The 15,131-nt window shown below is 45.8% G+C and overlaps 2 long non-coding RNA genes across 20 annotated transcripts; one reads left to right on the top strand and one right to left on the bottom strand.

The window, feature by feature from the left end:
• Positions 4,840–12,614, bottom strand: LOC110402702. 17 transcript variants are annotated; one of them, XR_002441243.1, is made up of 7 exons: positions 12,345–12,614; positions 12,143–12,218; positions 11,322–11,956; positions 10,403–10,528; positions 9,627–9,846; positions 7,445–8,670; positions 4,840–7,332 (listed from the first exon to the last, which is right to left on the bottom strand). It is a non-coding gene; the product is annotated as an uncharacterized LOC110402702 (long non-coding RNA). The 17 variants fall into 17 exon arrangements; XR_002441239.1 differs by having other exon boundaries at positions 11,322–11,987; positions 12,345–12,613; XR_002441233.1 differs by having other exon boundaries at positions 11,322–11,984; positions 12,345–12,611.
• Positions 5,154–11,338, top strand: LOC110402704. 3 transcript variants are annotated; one of them, XR_002441252.1, is made up of 5 exons: positions 5,154–5,283; positions 7,413–7,701; positions 8,115–8,195; positions 10,790–10,886; positions 10,972–11,338. It is a non-coding gene; the product is annotated as an uncharacterized LOC110402704 (long non-coding RNA). The 3 variants fall into 3 exon arrangements; XR_002441250.1 differs by having other exon boundaries at positions 10,790–11,338; XR_002441251.1 differs by lacking the exons at positions 10,790–10,886; positions 10,972–11,338 and adding an exon at positions 8,886–9,122.

The raw sequence follows: 15,131 nt of genomic DNA, 5'->3' as shown, positions 1-15,131 counted from the left end.
GAGAAAAACCCTAGTATTAACATTCATTTTCATTAAGTAAAATCAGAAATTCTTAATACTGAATATTTTGATAAAGAGTTATGCATATATTTTTAAATAATTGTTTAAAATAATCTTGATCTGCTACAAAAAAATAATAACAATTAAAAAAAATTCCAGCAACTTACTGTAAAACTGATTCCAGCCACTTTAAAACAAAGACCACCGTAACGTGTACCCATGAGATTTTCAGACTGAGTACTTCAGGGTCAAAATATAGATTGCCATTTTCCAACCAAGATGCATTATCTTTATTGGTATTTTTTCACCTGTTTGTTTGCTTTAAATTTTGTTTGCTTCTTTATTTTAAAATGCTGAAATACACATTTTGCCTCTGAGCATTCTTTTATTTCTGGATCTTAGGCACCTTGTTTGATCTTAGTCTTACCATTTCTTTTTGTTGTTTTGGACTCACTTTTTCTATCTTGAGTGATTTTGGCACCCAACTTGAAAAGCTGGATATGTACCACTGGGACAAGAAATGGGTGCAAGTTGATGAAAGGAGATGTCATCTTGTTTATGTAAATCTGCTGAGTGATAGAGCATTTCCATTTGGTAGCGCAGCTGATTGCCAGACATTCCTATTTTTCATGCAGTCTGAGTTCTGTTCCGAGCTCATTCATCACTGAGCACGTGCTGAAAATGGAATTCCATTTACATTTAATATATCTTCGTTCAACTTCTTCTTTCTAGAAGATTTGTTAGACTCACTTCCTCCACTTCCTGTCTTCCTCCTTTATTTTCTTGGGTTGCGATATAAGGGCATGAGCGTTCTTCATTACGGAATGCTTTGTCTGTTTCTCTTCCCTCAGCGTGTGATTACTTAGTGAGCTGCTGAAGAGACTTAATAGCCCTCTCAGTGTACAGACAAAATACTTTAGAGAAAGGTAGGTTTGTCAAAGTAATGAAAGTCTGGCACTTCAGCGTCGTGTATCATCTGAGCGTTACCCAATTAAAACTAACACAAAGGACAGAAAGAACTGGATAGGGAAACAAAGAGAGTGGGAAGGAGTAGAGGGAACGCGACGATTGGAGAAGGAGGCATTCCGCAGCGGAGCAGGCAACCCACGCTCAGATAATTCACCCAAGAGGAATAACTTCACCAAAGGGACCGTCGCCTGCGAAGGAGCCCCCACTGAAGCAGGCACGGCCTGAAGGGACAGTGGCCTTCTAGGGGCCCATGTCGGAGCAGAGGAAAAGAGTGAGAGGGAAGGAACGGCAGAGAGAAACCTCAGTGTAGTCCTTCGCTGTCTACTCCATCACAGAAGGGTCTGAGCATAACCTGCAGCGATAATGAGCTCCTTAGTGAGAAGTTAAGCCCGGGAAAGGGGAGGAAGAAAAGTGTTTTCCCAAAGCATATTATTTTTTATTATTATTATATGTCTATTATTATATAAGATTTGAGCATACCACTCAAATCAGTAATTATTTTTTTTAATTGGCAGTCAATTAATTTTCCCAAGCCAAGTCTATTTTTCTCTCGACAGAACCGGTAGGTGATCTCCTTGTTCTTTTGTCGACCCAGAGACTGCCAGCTTCGGATTCAAATGAAGAGGGGCACTGAGGGAATGGCTGGGTGGGATCATGTCCGTTAGCTGCAGCCAGCTCACCGCAGAGTGAGAAACCACTTGCAGACACTCAGACACTTTTAATGTAGAAAGAAGTAGAGCGATTGACTGTAGCTTTGAGCTTTGTTCTAGTTGTGATGGAAGCCAGTTCACTTTTAGGTACTGCCGGACAGAATGGAACTGCGCTCCTCGTCATCCATCTCTGCTGTAGTAAGAAACAGGTAGCAGTCTCTTAATTCTTCTAACTTTGTTTAGAATAATATTTTGAGTTCGACTGAACTCGTACAAAAAATACAGCTTAGAAATAAGAAACTGTTTCCCATCACTGAGAGAATCAATTTGCGTAAGGGAATACATCAAGAAGACAGTAAGTTTTCAGTAGCAGTGAGTAGTTATTCACTTCCAATTAACATAGAAATCATTTCAAAATGAAGCCAGAGAATATGACTTCCACGATAACCAATATGTTTCTGTTGTGAACTGGTGACACAACCTACATGATGGTAAGTACCCTATCTAGGCTTACCTTGACAATAGAGAAAGTGATTTATTTGGTAAATTTCTTTTGTGCAGATTTTTTTTTTTTTGAGTACTTATACAGTCCTACCAATTGAGTTGTTGTATTTCAAGGTGACTTTGCAGTCTGTATTTTATTACTGGTTAGAACATTAATTAGAAAAAGTTAATCAATCAATGGTACGTGAGTTCAGAGATGTGATCATTGACTAACACAGTTCTAGCCTTGCTGGGGACTTGAAAATTGCTGGAGATGCTGGCGCATCAATTGTACAATGAATACTTTTCCAAAACCGAGTAGAATTTTATCAAAAGCAAACTGGATCAAAAGCCACGTCGGCTCTCTGCTCTTGGCTTATGATGTTGTATCTCTATGTAATCATATATTGTGTACGTAAATAATAATAATAAAAAATTGGCTCAGCCTCAGTCAATCTGTTTCTATCGCAGAATGGCTTGGGTTGTAAAGGACCTTAAAGATCACGCAGTTCAAACACCTCTGCCACGGGCAGGGCTGCCACCTGCTAGATCAGGTTGCCCAGGGCCCCATGCAAACCAGCCTCGAATGCCTCCGAAAATGGGACAATCGCGACGTCTCCAGGCATCCCATGCCAGTGCCTCACACCCTAAGTAAAAAATTTCTGCCTCCTAATATGTCTCCTAGATCTCCCCTCTTTTAGTTTAAAGCTATTCCACTTTGTCCTACCTCTATCAGACTGTAGCGGAAATGCCAAGTCACGGCTTGAAACAGTAATTGAACACCTGGTGGGAAGGCAGGGCCAAGCCAGGGGAGCTCAGGTGCAAGTGATGCACCTGAGTGACAGGAAGGGGTGGAGCCAGGACCCACCCCTTCCCAGACCTCATTTAAGGGTTGGCAGCGGAGGGGAGAGTATCTTGCTGAAGATCCCTGCTTACCTGAGGCCTTCCGAAGGTAAGCAGCTTCTTCCCTTAGTTTCTGAATCTGCAGCTGCTGCATTAGGGCTCATTCTCATTTGCTGTGGCCAAAGACTTTGCCACCCTGCTCTTATCTCTGTACTTTCCACCACGTTATAGTGTTACACAGACCATGTAAAAAGTCAGTCCCCTTCCTGTTTATAAGCTCCCTTCAAGCACTAGAAGGCCACAAGGAGGCCTCTTCTTCTCCCACTTAAACAAATCCAATTCCATCAACTCTTCCTCATAGAAGGGGTGCTGCAGCCCTTTGATCTTCTTTGTGGCCTTCCTCTAAACCCACCTTAGCACAGTTCCACGTGTTTCTCGTGTTGAGAACCCCAGGCCTGGGCACAGGACTCCAGAGGGGGCCTCGTGATGTTAGAGTAGAGGGGCATCTTACAGCACCTCGCAGAGAACCTGTTTCACTCAGCATCGAGTCTCCACAGATAACTGTGGTGTCACCTGATCTTTCTGTGGAGATAGCCACTTCCAACGTGTTTTATTCTTTCTAGGGACTCTGTGCATACGGTAGCGCCTCTTTAAGATTAAAGGCACTTCAAAGCGTAAGAATTGTTCTCCAAGGGTGAATACTTCCACAACTTGCTGAAATTCCTCACGGTTGCTAGCAAGGTGAATGAGGTATTCTTCTAGACAGGGAAAATTTAGATCTGACTCTCTTTAACTTGAGGGAGAAATTGGCTAATAAAGTAATTTTGTGTTTGGAAGGCCGAGTTCAAAGTGCTTGCTTCTGTTTCCCTATCATTTGTGAAACTGGAGGACAGATGCAGATGTTCACTTCTAAGACAGAGACAAAGAAAGTGAGCACGAGTACATTTGTTTCAGCTCCCCACTGAAACAGCTTTATTTATTTATTTATTTTCCTCAGCAGATTAATTTTTAGCTCCCATTGTTCTGTAGTTGTCTGGCTGCATGAAGTTATCTGGGGCATGTTGAGAGGATGATAGGAATACAATGATAAGCTCTGACCAGGTAGGATATACTTGTGGAATAGCAATTACAGTGGTCTGAGGAACAAGGAAAGTATTGTTGATCTGATGGCTTTTTTGCACCACAGAGAGAACCTAAGCACTTTAACATAGGATTACCAAATCCAAAAACCTAAGAGCTCAAATATCCTACAGGAGTGCTCGGGGGAGTACGGAGTCAGAACTTCTCCGCAGTGGCTGATCCCTTGGCTGCTAGGCATTAGATTTTCTTTTTGGTTACCTTTTGATTTTTCTTCTTCCAAATGAATATTTCTAATCAAATTCTTCTCATCTTAAAAGTTAAGATTTCACTTCGTTCCTGTAAGGCAATAAATGCTGCCTGAGGAACATGGTAATTGCTTCGCAAAGTAAGGAAATCTTACAGGGTAATGATAGTGCTACAATGTTTTTACACACTTATCTGAGCACATAGTTATTCACAATTTCTTGAGAGAAAGTCAGTCCGACTCTAAGCAAACCCACGTGAGAGGGAAAAAAAACCTTAGTTTTACGATCTCTGAAAAATCTGGAAGGTGAATTCACCTTTCTGAAAACTTCTGATACTCTTGACTGCTTCTGCAGGTGGGCCTTCTGAACGGTGTGAATCTTCTATGGGGAAATAAAATTAAGGATTCTCTAAGCGGAGAACGTATTGTGGTGTTAATGATTTGGGCCACAAAAAAGAATTTTCCTAGATACTTTTTTTTTATAGAAAATTAAACGAAGCACTCTGACTTGGAGGGTAGAAAAATGACATTGCAAACTTACATCTGGAAATCAGATTTGTTGGAAACCCATTTGTTCTTAAGAAATTTATTTGCTATATCCTTATAAGACGTAGATAATTGCCCCATCTCGGAATCGAGCAAATTCTTCCTGCAGCTTTTCTAAGTAAAACCTCAGATTTGACCTCCTATCTCACCATAAATGATTGAGAAGAGGGTTCTGTGAGTCAGATGATGGCTTTATGAACGCGCTTTTCTGTTTGATTGTCTTATTTTATCAAATGCTGGTTAAAACAGTAAAAAAGCCCGCCAGCCTGGCTGTCTCCACAGCTGCCTTCCCCAGCAGTACCACCTAGCAAGCTTATTTTCCTTCCTTGGAATTCATTTGACCTGTCCTCGCGTGCTTTTGTTTGGTTTGTGATCTTGTCTCTTGGGAAATGCGTTTGGAAGGATGAGAGATTCCACTTCTCTCCAGGAAACAGTTCTGCCTGACTTCTTCAAGGCCAGCGTGTCCAGGTAGTGTAAATATCTTATACTATAAGCAATAAGATTTGCAACACTGTATCTGAAACCTTCCTCTTTCCTTACTTTTCCGCTTCTACCACTGTTTCTTGTTGTGTCAAGTACTTAAGAATCTATGAGCCGCTAAGAATCGCTATATCAGTAAAGAAGTTTAAAAGACCTACTGTTGTCCTAGCACACTTTATTTTTATTTTTACTTTTATTTCTTTTTAAATTAAAAAAAATCCCCATAGTTTGACATTCATTGTGTAGGTTTGTGGGGAGGGATTTATTTTCTCAGCTCAGTAACCCAAGCTGATGCAGAAGCGAGATTACTATGTACATAATTACCACACGTGAGTATAGAAAGTGGAGAAGGTTAGAGCTTCCTCGTGTGCTGTGCGATTAGGGATCGGTGCTCGGTACAAACAAAGAAGGAACAAAGGTCAGATTTTTGAAACTGCTTGCAGTCAAATGCTGTTCGTTGTCGCCAAGCCTACGTGAATTAAGGATTAGGGCTTTCATTTCTGATTTATAAGGATTTTTAAAAAATGAGAAAGGAAATCCTTTCTTCTATTCACCAGTGGAGTAGAATACCTAGTAATGTCTGTATCCAGAAAATGTGAATACTAAAATGACTTGGACTGTAGCGGTTAAAAATATCCACATTGGGGTGGGAGAAAGCCTTTACTCATTAGTTATAAATTTATTACCGATTAAAGATGGATCTTTTTATGTTCCTGTCTTAGAGAGATGTGTCCATTAGCTTCAACTGTCTAATGTGCTCTGATTCAGGAATTGCTATCTTTACTTTTTTTAAACTGTTCCTATGAGTTTATCACAGCTAAGCGACATCCAGCTGCTAAAGGTAGCACCCGGATGACAAAAACTAGATGATGCCTTCGCATGTGGTCTAGTTCAAAGCATGTATTATTATGCCTTTGAGTAGGTAAGGATAATCCTAGTCAGGCAAGAGGACCCCAAAACTAAATACTGTGTCAGAAAACAGTCCTTCCTAATTGTACATCTTAAAACAAACAAAACACTAAATTATTAGCCCCATGCAAAAGAGGTTCCAAGTGTTAGGAAAAAAATGAGATTGCAAGAGGCTGGCAGACAGGCGCTATTTAGGCTCCCCGGGGCTTTGTTTCAGGACTGGTTCTCTTTAGTATTTCTATAAATGGTCTGGATACAGGACTTGAATGTGCATTAAGTATGTTTGCTGATGGCGCTACATTAGGAGGAGATGTTGACCCCTCCCGAGTAGAAAGGCTTCACAGAGAGATCTTCACAGGGAGATCTCGGGAGTGCCTTGCTCCACAGCTCTGAAGCCTTGCTTTGAGCACTGTGCAGTTTTGGGCAATGCAGTATGAAAAAAAGAAATAAAACTCTTAAAGTAAGTGTCTAAAGATGAGCTAAAACTCACTCTCTATCACCACCTGAAAGGAGGCTGCAGAGAGGCAGCAGTCAGCTTCTTTTCCCAGGTAGCCAGTGCTAGGATGAGAGGGAACAGCTTAAGTTATGTCAGAGGAGGCTCAGGTTTCTTCTCAGAAAGAGCAGTGAGGTATTGGAACAGGGTCAGCATCCCTGGAGATGTTCATGTAAAGGGCAGGCGCTCAGACTAAACAATCTTGCAGTCTTGTCCAACCTTAATGATCCTCTGATACAAGACACTGAGGGGGCCAAAGGGTGAGATTTTCAGGAAGCTGATGAGGTCCTGCAGTTTTTTCAGCCCAAAGCACAAGAGGTCAAGGGGAGGCTTTGCAGCAGCCTACAGCTCCTCAGAAAGGAAGCAGAGGGGCAGCACTGAGCTCTGCTCTTAGGCAGCAACAATGGGACCTGCAGGAATGGTGTGAAGCCTTGTCAGAGGAGGGTCAGGTTGGAGGGCATGACAAGGTTCTTCACCAGAGGGTGATCAGGCACCGGAACAGGCTCCCCAGGGCAGCAGTCCCAGGCTGACAGAGTTCAGGAAGCTTCAGGCAATGCTCCCAGACAGAGCATTTGCATTGTGGGTGGCTGCGCGCAGAGTTGCAGGTCCATTCTGACCCAGGCTGCTTTATGAGTCTGTAAACGGAAATGGACACTTCCTTGAGTTAGTGTATTTGTTTTTTTAATAAACCTATCCTCATTGTTGTTCGCATTAGAGTTTGCTCTCAGTTTGGGGGAACTAACTCACCGAGATTGGACACGAAGGGTTTTCCCCAGAAGCTCTGGTTCAAGTTACCCTGCTGGGAACCAGAGATAATGCCCAGGGAACCAACCTTAAACAAGGAAAGCAGAAGTTTTTTAAAGAGACAGTCAATGCCGCTCCACTCTCAGGACAGTGCGCCCGCCTTCAAGCTCGGGAAGCTCTACCAAGCAAAGCAACACTACTGTACAGCAATTCAGCTGCAACAATAGGAACACCAGAAACATACTCAGCTATTTCATTTGGTAAGTCAAGCAATTCTGATACATTGTAGTTTTGAAGTAGGTATTTTGTCAAAATATTTGTTATGGATGTAAAGCCTTGCTTTTCAGTTTATTTATTTATTTTTTTTAAAACAGAACATGTAATGCTAAATTGCTGATGGGGTAATTTTTCTCACTCATCTCATCCTCTGGGATAAATAAGTGAGGGTCAGTAGCAAGGGACTAAGTCCCAAGCACAGAAATAGCCAGAGCATACTTTTTTTTTTTGCAGTAAGCAAGGATTTAGTGTTGTGTCATTTTGAGTTGACAACAGACAGGTCTCCACTTCACCACAAAAACTTGAGCTAGCTAAGGCCAGCCATGCCATCTTAGTATTGATGTTGTTAGGCATACTAGTTCCTACCTGTAACACAGGGCATTTCTGTCTTTGGTAGAAACAGTCTTTCCAAAAAAAGCATAACAAGGTGATAGTTCTTCAATAAAACGGTTGTATCACCACCTACTTCCCAGTGCAGGTAAGCAAACTTTGTTTCCAGTATTTTGGGGGCATGTTGAAATGAGAAGAACAGAGTTACACCTAGAAGTTCTCCTCTACAGTTTTGCTTCAGCAAGAAGATACAGATAGTCAGAGACATCTCTCTTAAGAGGGAGATCTAGTTTTTTTTACTATTTAAATTTAAAATCTTCATGCTTTAAGTTGCCTGCCTACTGATTCAATTCAGGGCACTTTGAGAGGCATCATCTTAAATACCACAATTTAAACCTCATCCACACTACAAGATAAATAAATGTAGAAAACTAACTATAAAAAAACACCACAACAATTTGGCCTTGTTAGAGGCCCCTCACAAGAGGAGGTTTCTTAAGTACTTACCTTTTTTATTTTCCCAGACTGACCTTTCATCCCCCCCAAGAGTAGCTGGCAACAAAGTCGTAGAGAGCAGCCACTTTCCTCCTTCCTTATGATCTCAGTCCATTTAGGTTGCTGATCTTGGTGTAAAACATCCATAGCATACAGAGGATGCATACTTGGACGCATTTCCCCTCTGGCTGCTTACCCAAACCCTTTTAAGAGGGGAAACTCCCCCTGCACACCCTGGGGCAAAGTTACTACATATGGCTACCTTTTAAGTCAAGGACCAAGGGTTCTCTCAAAAAAGGTTTTACCTGAGGCTTTAACTAAACTCAGCTTTCTTCTCCCACAGAAGAGAAAGTCCAGCTCCTCCCCATCCCATCTCCTCCCTTCCAGCCCAGGACCAGCAGCACCACAACAAAGCAGCCACCACCTCACAGGAGCCACTCCAGCACCCAGGAAAGATCTCTTCAAGGAGGGGCTCCCCCCCTCACACCCCCAGTCAGGGGAGCCCCCCACAGCCAGGGGGGCTCCCCCCACCCCCAATGGGGGGGAAGCCCCCGAGCCCCCCACAGCCAGGGGGGCTCCCCCCACCCCCAATGGGGGGGAAGCCCCCGAGCCCCCCACAGCCAGGGGGGCTCCCCCCACCCCCAATGGGGGGGAAAGCCCCCGAGCCCCCCACAGCCAGGGGGGGCTCACAGCCAGGAGGGCCCCCCCCAGGGCCTGCCCCTCAGACCCCCAGCCCCAGACAGACATCTGAAAACAGCCACACCCACCCTCCCCCCAAAAATAAAAAAAAAATATATCTCTTTAGAGATAGTGCAAAATCCAGAAAACAGCCCCATATAAAAAAACAAAGCACACACATTCCCCCACACTACAAGCACAAACATAACAGCCCACCCCAAAACTGACATCCAAGCACCCACATCACAAACACCTACAAGATCCATCCCCAATACATTTCACTCAACACAGCAACTAAACTGTCCTTCAGCACCAACACCTCTAAGACAAACCAGCCAACCTAGCCCAACAAGCCACCACAGTTCAACAGCACCCTACAGAACACTGAACACACCCCAAGGCCTACCTCTTGGGTCACCTCCACTTCTTCAGACCTCAACAGGGAGAGGACAGATCCCAGCCAAGGATGAGGGGCCTTCCTCTTCAGACAGCAGCTGCACCACAGGCAGCACTCCACACTCCACCAATTCCACACCTGCTACACACCTTCAGGGCTCAAAGGAAACCACCATGGAGCTTCACTTCAAAACAGAAGGTGCTTCTGTCACCCAGCCATGAACTCCAACCTGAGGGGAGCACAACTCACAAGGCACCAAAGTCACACCACCAGAATCCTCACCCCAGACCTGAACCTGCAGGAAAAGCTCTGTGAACTGCCTTACAGGGGCTGCCAGGGAGTGCAGCCCTTGGATTGCAAGGCTCACACACTTGCCCCCCCCCAATCACTGACCTCCCTCCTTCATCCCACCCAATGAAATCACTCACATATTCAGGCCCATGCTCCACTGCAACCCTCACCCTGGAACAAGCAAAGAGCAGAGGTGCAGGGATTGGAAAGGCCCTGCTAGAGATCATCTCATCCCATCCCAGGGGAAGCAGAAAAACATTCCACTGCAACTTGAATAGCTCCAGTGAAAGACACTCCACCACCTCTCCAGGCAGCCTATTCCACCCCTCTCACTAGGAAAATATTCTGTCTCATGTTCAAGTCCATGAACACTGCCCCCCCCACTCTACTGCTGCACACCTCCCACCTGTGTTCAAAAGACCCCATTCCCACCAGCTAGACTCCTACACCTTAGATACTTACTAACAGTAGTCAGATTTCCCCCTCCATCTTACCTTCTCCAGATGAAATGGCTCCACAGAGGTGAGGCTGACTGGCACCTAGTTGTGCAGGGCACACTTCTTGCCCCTTTTTGAAGGCCACAGCAACGCAGGCTATCCTCCAGTCCTCAGGCACCTTCCCTATAGGAAAAAAACAGAACAATAAAGAGCAGAGGCCCCCACCTACTAAAGCAGCAGGCCCACACAGTCCCAAGTCTTCTTTTTGCTGTTCACAAACTTGGAAGCTTCTGTCATCCTTGACCTCCCCTACCAAAGGTGATACTAAGTCAGCCTTAGCCTTCCTCACCCCCTCTCTTCCTTCTTCCCTTCAAGTTTATCCACAAACTCCTCATTTGCCCATGCAGATCTCCTGCCATTTTTGCTCATATTTCTTACTCTTAGGGATCCACCACTCCTCAATGCAGAGTAAATAACACTCAAGCATTGACAACAGCTCACAGGACCCCTTCCAGTGCTCTAACCCCAGGGATACCTCCAGGTAGGTCCTTTTACAAAGACAAAGTTCTCTCTCCCCTACAGTCCAGTGTTTCAATCCCACTTATTGCTACACATCTTCCACACAGGATCTCCAACTCCACTGTCTCATGGCTGCCACACTCAAGACCGCCCCTGGTCTTCACATCCCTAACTGGACCTTCCTCAACAGGGAGAATAACCTCCAGCAGCACCCCTCTCCCCATTGGCTCCTCCATCACTTTCATGAGAAATTTTATCTTCAGTACATTGCTGGAATCTCCTGGAGTGAGCTTGCCCAGCAGTGTCGCTTTCCTCACAGCTGGCAGGCTGGTTCCAGTCCACCCTGAGAACTCACACCCACAGCTGTGAGGCTACTTTCAGCTGGGTGCAGAAGGTCTTATCAACTGCCTCATCCTGGTCTGTAACAAGCACCCCCAATAAAGTTACCCACATTTACCTGCTGCTTGAGCCTCACACGCAAGCACTCCGCTAATTCTTCATCCATCCCTAGGCAGAGCTCAATATATTCCAGTTCTCTCACTGGAAGAGAAACTCCCCCGCCTTGCCAGTCTGTCTTTCCTAAAAAGAACACAGCCATCCACAACAGCATTCCAGTAGTGCAAGCTGTCCCACCATGTCTCCATGATGGGAATAAGATCACACTCCTGAAGTTACACTTAAGGAAAAGAGGCTGGGAGGAGGGGGAGGAATACATAGTCCCACCCTGCTCACTCCCATTGCTGGAAGTGGGAGGGGCTGAAGCACCCACCAAATCCTTCTCAAGGGAAGAGGCCACCCCAGGGTCATCCTTGGTCTCAGGTGGTTCAGCAGCAGCACCACACTGATCCAGAAGAAACAGAGGCAGCCAAGCAGCAGCCCTACACAAGTCCCAGGAAGAGAGAGCTTACCTTGTGACTCCCAAACACTCACCGCTTGCATGATTTCCCTGGCTTGGGCTGAGAAGAGGCTCTGCTGTAGCCCACACTCAGCCTGTAATCGTAGCTTTCTCCTATTTCAGCAGCCCTTGGTGTTACTTCTTACTCTCAGCAAGATCAAGGCAGGAGGAACACGGCCCCATTCCACTCACTCCCCCTGAGGAGCACAGGAGGAACTGAAGCACCTGCTGAACACAGTGGAAGCCAAGAAGCAACGCTGTACCAGCTCCACTAAGCCAGGGAGCCCAGCAGTAGCCCTGTGCCAGCCCCAAAAAGAGCAGGCTGAGAGCCCAGCAGGCTCCTGCCACAAGCAGAGAGCCCCTAACAACTCCCAGGCACTCACTGCATCTACGGTGCCTTTACTACCAGAACTGCACACCAGTTGGGGCTGATCCTTACCGCAAAGGGTCTCACCACACCTGAAACGACACAACAAACAGAGAATATTAAACAGAATCCCCAGGTTTCCTTTTAAAAGCAGCCCCACATATCATCTTTCAGCCCCAGCAGCACCAGGACCCAATAAAGGAACAAAGCCAGCTCACCAGCAAGCAGGCAAAGAACCCTCTAGGCACTCCCTCTTGGCTCCCAGCAGCCTCCGGTGGAGCTTAAGAGGCTTTGAGGGCAGGCCCTGCCCTGGGCTCCCAGCGAGGCGCAGCTGTGCCTGGGCAGCCGCAGCCCCACAGCACCTGGGAGTCGTTGCTTCGTTTGCACAGGCAGGCCTCGTTAGGGCCAGCCCAGAGCCCTGACAGTTAGATGTGTGGACTCTAGATGTGAATTGTGGACTCAAATTATGCTTTAAATTAATGCTTGTTATGCACTTCTCCTTCTCACTACATTGCAGGGTTCATTAAGAATTTAAATAATTGTACCGAATTTGAACTGATCGCTTTGCATTTGACGTGAATGGAATGATAGAGAATCGCGCTTCCAAAGAACGTCCCCAGCCTGAACGGTTTCAAGAGGCCCCTGCCGTGTGCTTTCTGTCTCCAGTCTGCTGTCTCTTGCCCCTCATCCAAAAGAGAAAGAAAAGGAAAAAAAGTTTGCTAAACCTGTAAAAACTTTTTACCTCAGAGGAAATGTGACTAAAGGCAGCAGTGGGAATACGGGAGCGGTGATGTCACGAATGGCCGAATGGGTTAATGACACGCATGAGAAAATTGCCAGCTGGTGAAATTTGAGGCAGAGCTTTACGAATGGTTCTCTGCAGTGTTGCTTGGGATTATGTTCCTGTTTCACATAAATCAGCAGGAAGACTTTCAGTGAGATTTCAGTGATCTCTAGTTAAGGATATGGGTACTACGCAAAGACTTCAGCGATGAAATCTACTTTACATAGCAGTTTCATTCTTAATTTAACATCCTGAATGTTGGACTGCACTCACTTTTATTTTTTACAAATGTAGAACTGTGAACGTGGTGTACATCGTCACGGATGTATTTTCACAGCCATCAGCAGCACGCGATGGGAAAAGAAGGGACATCCTGACATGCAGAGTGGGGCGAAAGATCCTGCCGAGGGCACGCAATGTATTGCGGCGTTCTCCGGGAGAAGCCGGTTCCGTGACGGGCATCTCGCAGCTGAGCAACGTCCTTACATTTGCTTGAATGCAATAAGGGAATCATTCTGGGAGACAAATAACATCACAGCTTACAACTATCAGCATGAGCTGTTGCTACTTTATGAATAGTAGCGTATTTTAATCAATGCAATAATGAACTTCTAATTGTTGAACTAGCTGAAGCGTGGAGAGGACTTCATATTTCTTGGAGCGAGCGCTTCGCTGGACTCTTGGAAAACACGCCTCGCGTCACTCGTCTGATCACCGGATGGTGAGAAGATAGGAGGAAGCGAACTGTGGGTTACGATGAATCGTATGCAAAGGAGGAGTCGAAAGGAGTCCCTCCGAATCCTGGGTCAGAAGGAGAAGGTACTCAGAGGGAACATGGGCGTTAAACATTCCAAAGAGCTATGACCCCAAACTACTTTTAAACTACCTAGACGTCTGAACTTCTTCATGAAAAAGCCTGTAATGTGGTATAATAAATACTAGGTGGTTTCACACCAGGGTACCTAAATTGTAAATAGTACATTTCGCTGGCAACTTTAGGCCATTGTACTAAACAATTAAAACAAGCACTTTCTCACAACACGTCTGGCTTGGCGAGATGAAGACAAATGACGATAGAGTTCTTCCCATAGGAAAATAATTTGGGGACCAACTTGTGAAAACATTTGCGCTACTGTTCTTCTCTCTAAGTGTAAAGCAAACAAAGGCGATGGCTGAGCCTTTATTTAAGATTCAGGCACCACAGAACAAGGTAGTAAAGTGAAAGGAATTAACTCATCCCTCAGGAAAGGGGGGGTTGAGGCACGGGACCTTCTCTGCTTTGAATCCCGCTGTGGCGGTGGGAGAGGCAGGGAATGGAAGGCACGGGGAAGCCCATGCACGTGCTCTGAGTGCACACACGCTGCCGGAAGCACAGCTGGGGGGCACCGCTGAGACAGGGGAGGAAGGAAGGGTGGATTGAGTTTCCCCCCACCCGCTCCAGGCACCCGGGTGCCCACCCATCGGTTTGGGCCGTGACCCAGCAATTCCACTGCACCCAGCAAAGCTGGCGCTCCCAGAGGTGTGTTCCCTTCTCATTTCTTGCTTGCCACTGGACTCACCCATCCCACCCCAACATGCCAGGCAGCCTGTCAAGAACAATTTAAACTCCTGTTCTGCCGCCTCATGTCCCCATATATTCACACTTCTTCACTTTTTATATTTCTCCAGAGGGTGAATTAAAAAATAAATAACGTGAATTAAAAAAAAAAAAAAAGAGAGAGAAGAAGAAGAAGGAGGAGAAAAAGAAGGGAAAAAAAGAAAAAAAAAAACACCATTGTGAGGTAACGATCAACTCTGGTGTGCCCAGGAGCAGCCATGAACAGCATTTCCCTGGAGCTCCAATCAGTGCCCACAGTGCAGGGCGGGATGAGGCCAGGGTCCCCAGCAGCCGCACCGCAGCTTTGGCTGAGGAGAGGAGCCAGCGGCGCGGCTTCGTGACAATCCTCTGGCGTGCTGGATGCGGCTCCGGGCAGGGCCGTGCTTCCCTGGGGTTCCTAGCGCCTGCGAGCCCCGATGCCTGGGTTCAGAGCCCCTTGCGGCCTTTCCGCCACTGCCCAGGTGTCTGCCCTTCATGCTGACTTTCCAGCTATACCCTTCAGTACCGAGGACGCTGCCTTTCCAAACTATAAAAGCCACACGCATACAAACGCTGAAGTGCCCATGCTGCTGCAGAAAGCAGAATGGCACAACTTGTATAGATCTTTCTCAATCCCTTCACCCT

Source organism: Numida meleagris, chromosome 7, assembly GCF_002078875.1.
Source record: "Numida meleagris isolate 19003 breed g44 Domestic line chromosome 7, NumMel1.0, whole genome shotgun sequence".
Classification (NCBI taxonomy): domain Eukaryota; kingdom Metazoa; phylum Chordata; class Aves; order Galliformes; family Numididae; genus Numida; species Numida meleagris.
This window is presented reverse-complemented; position numbering and strand designations above follow the sequence as displayed.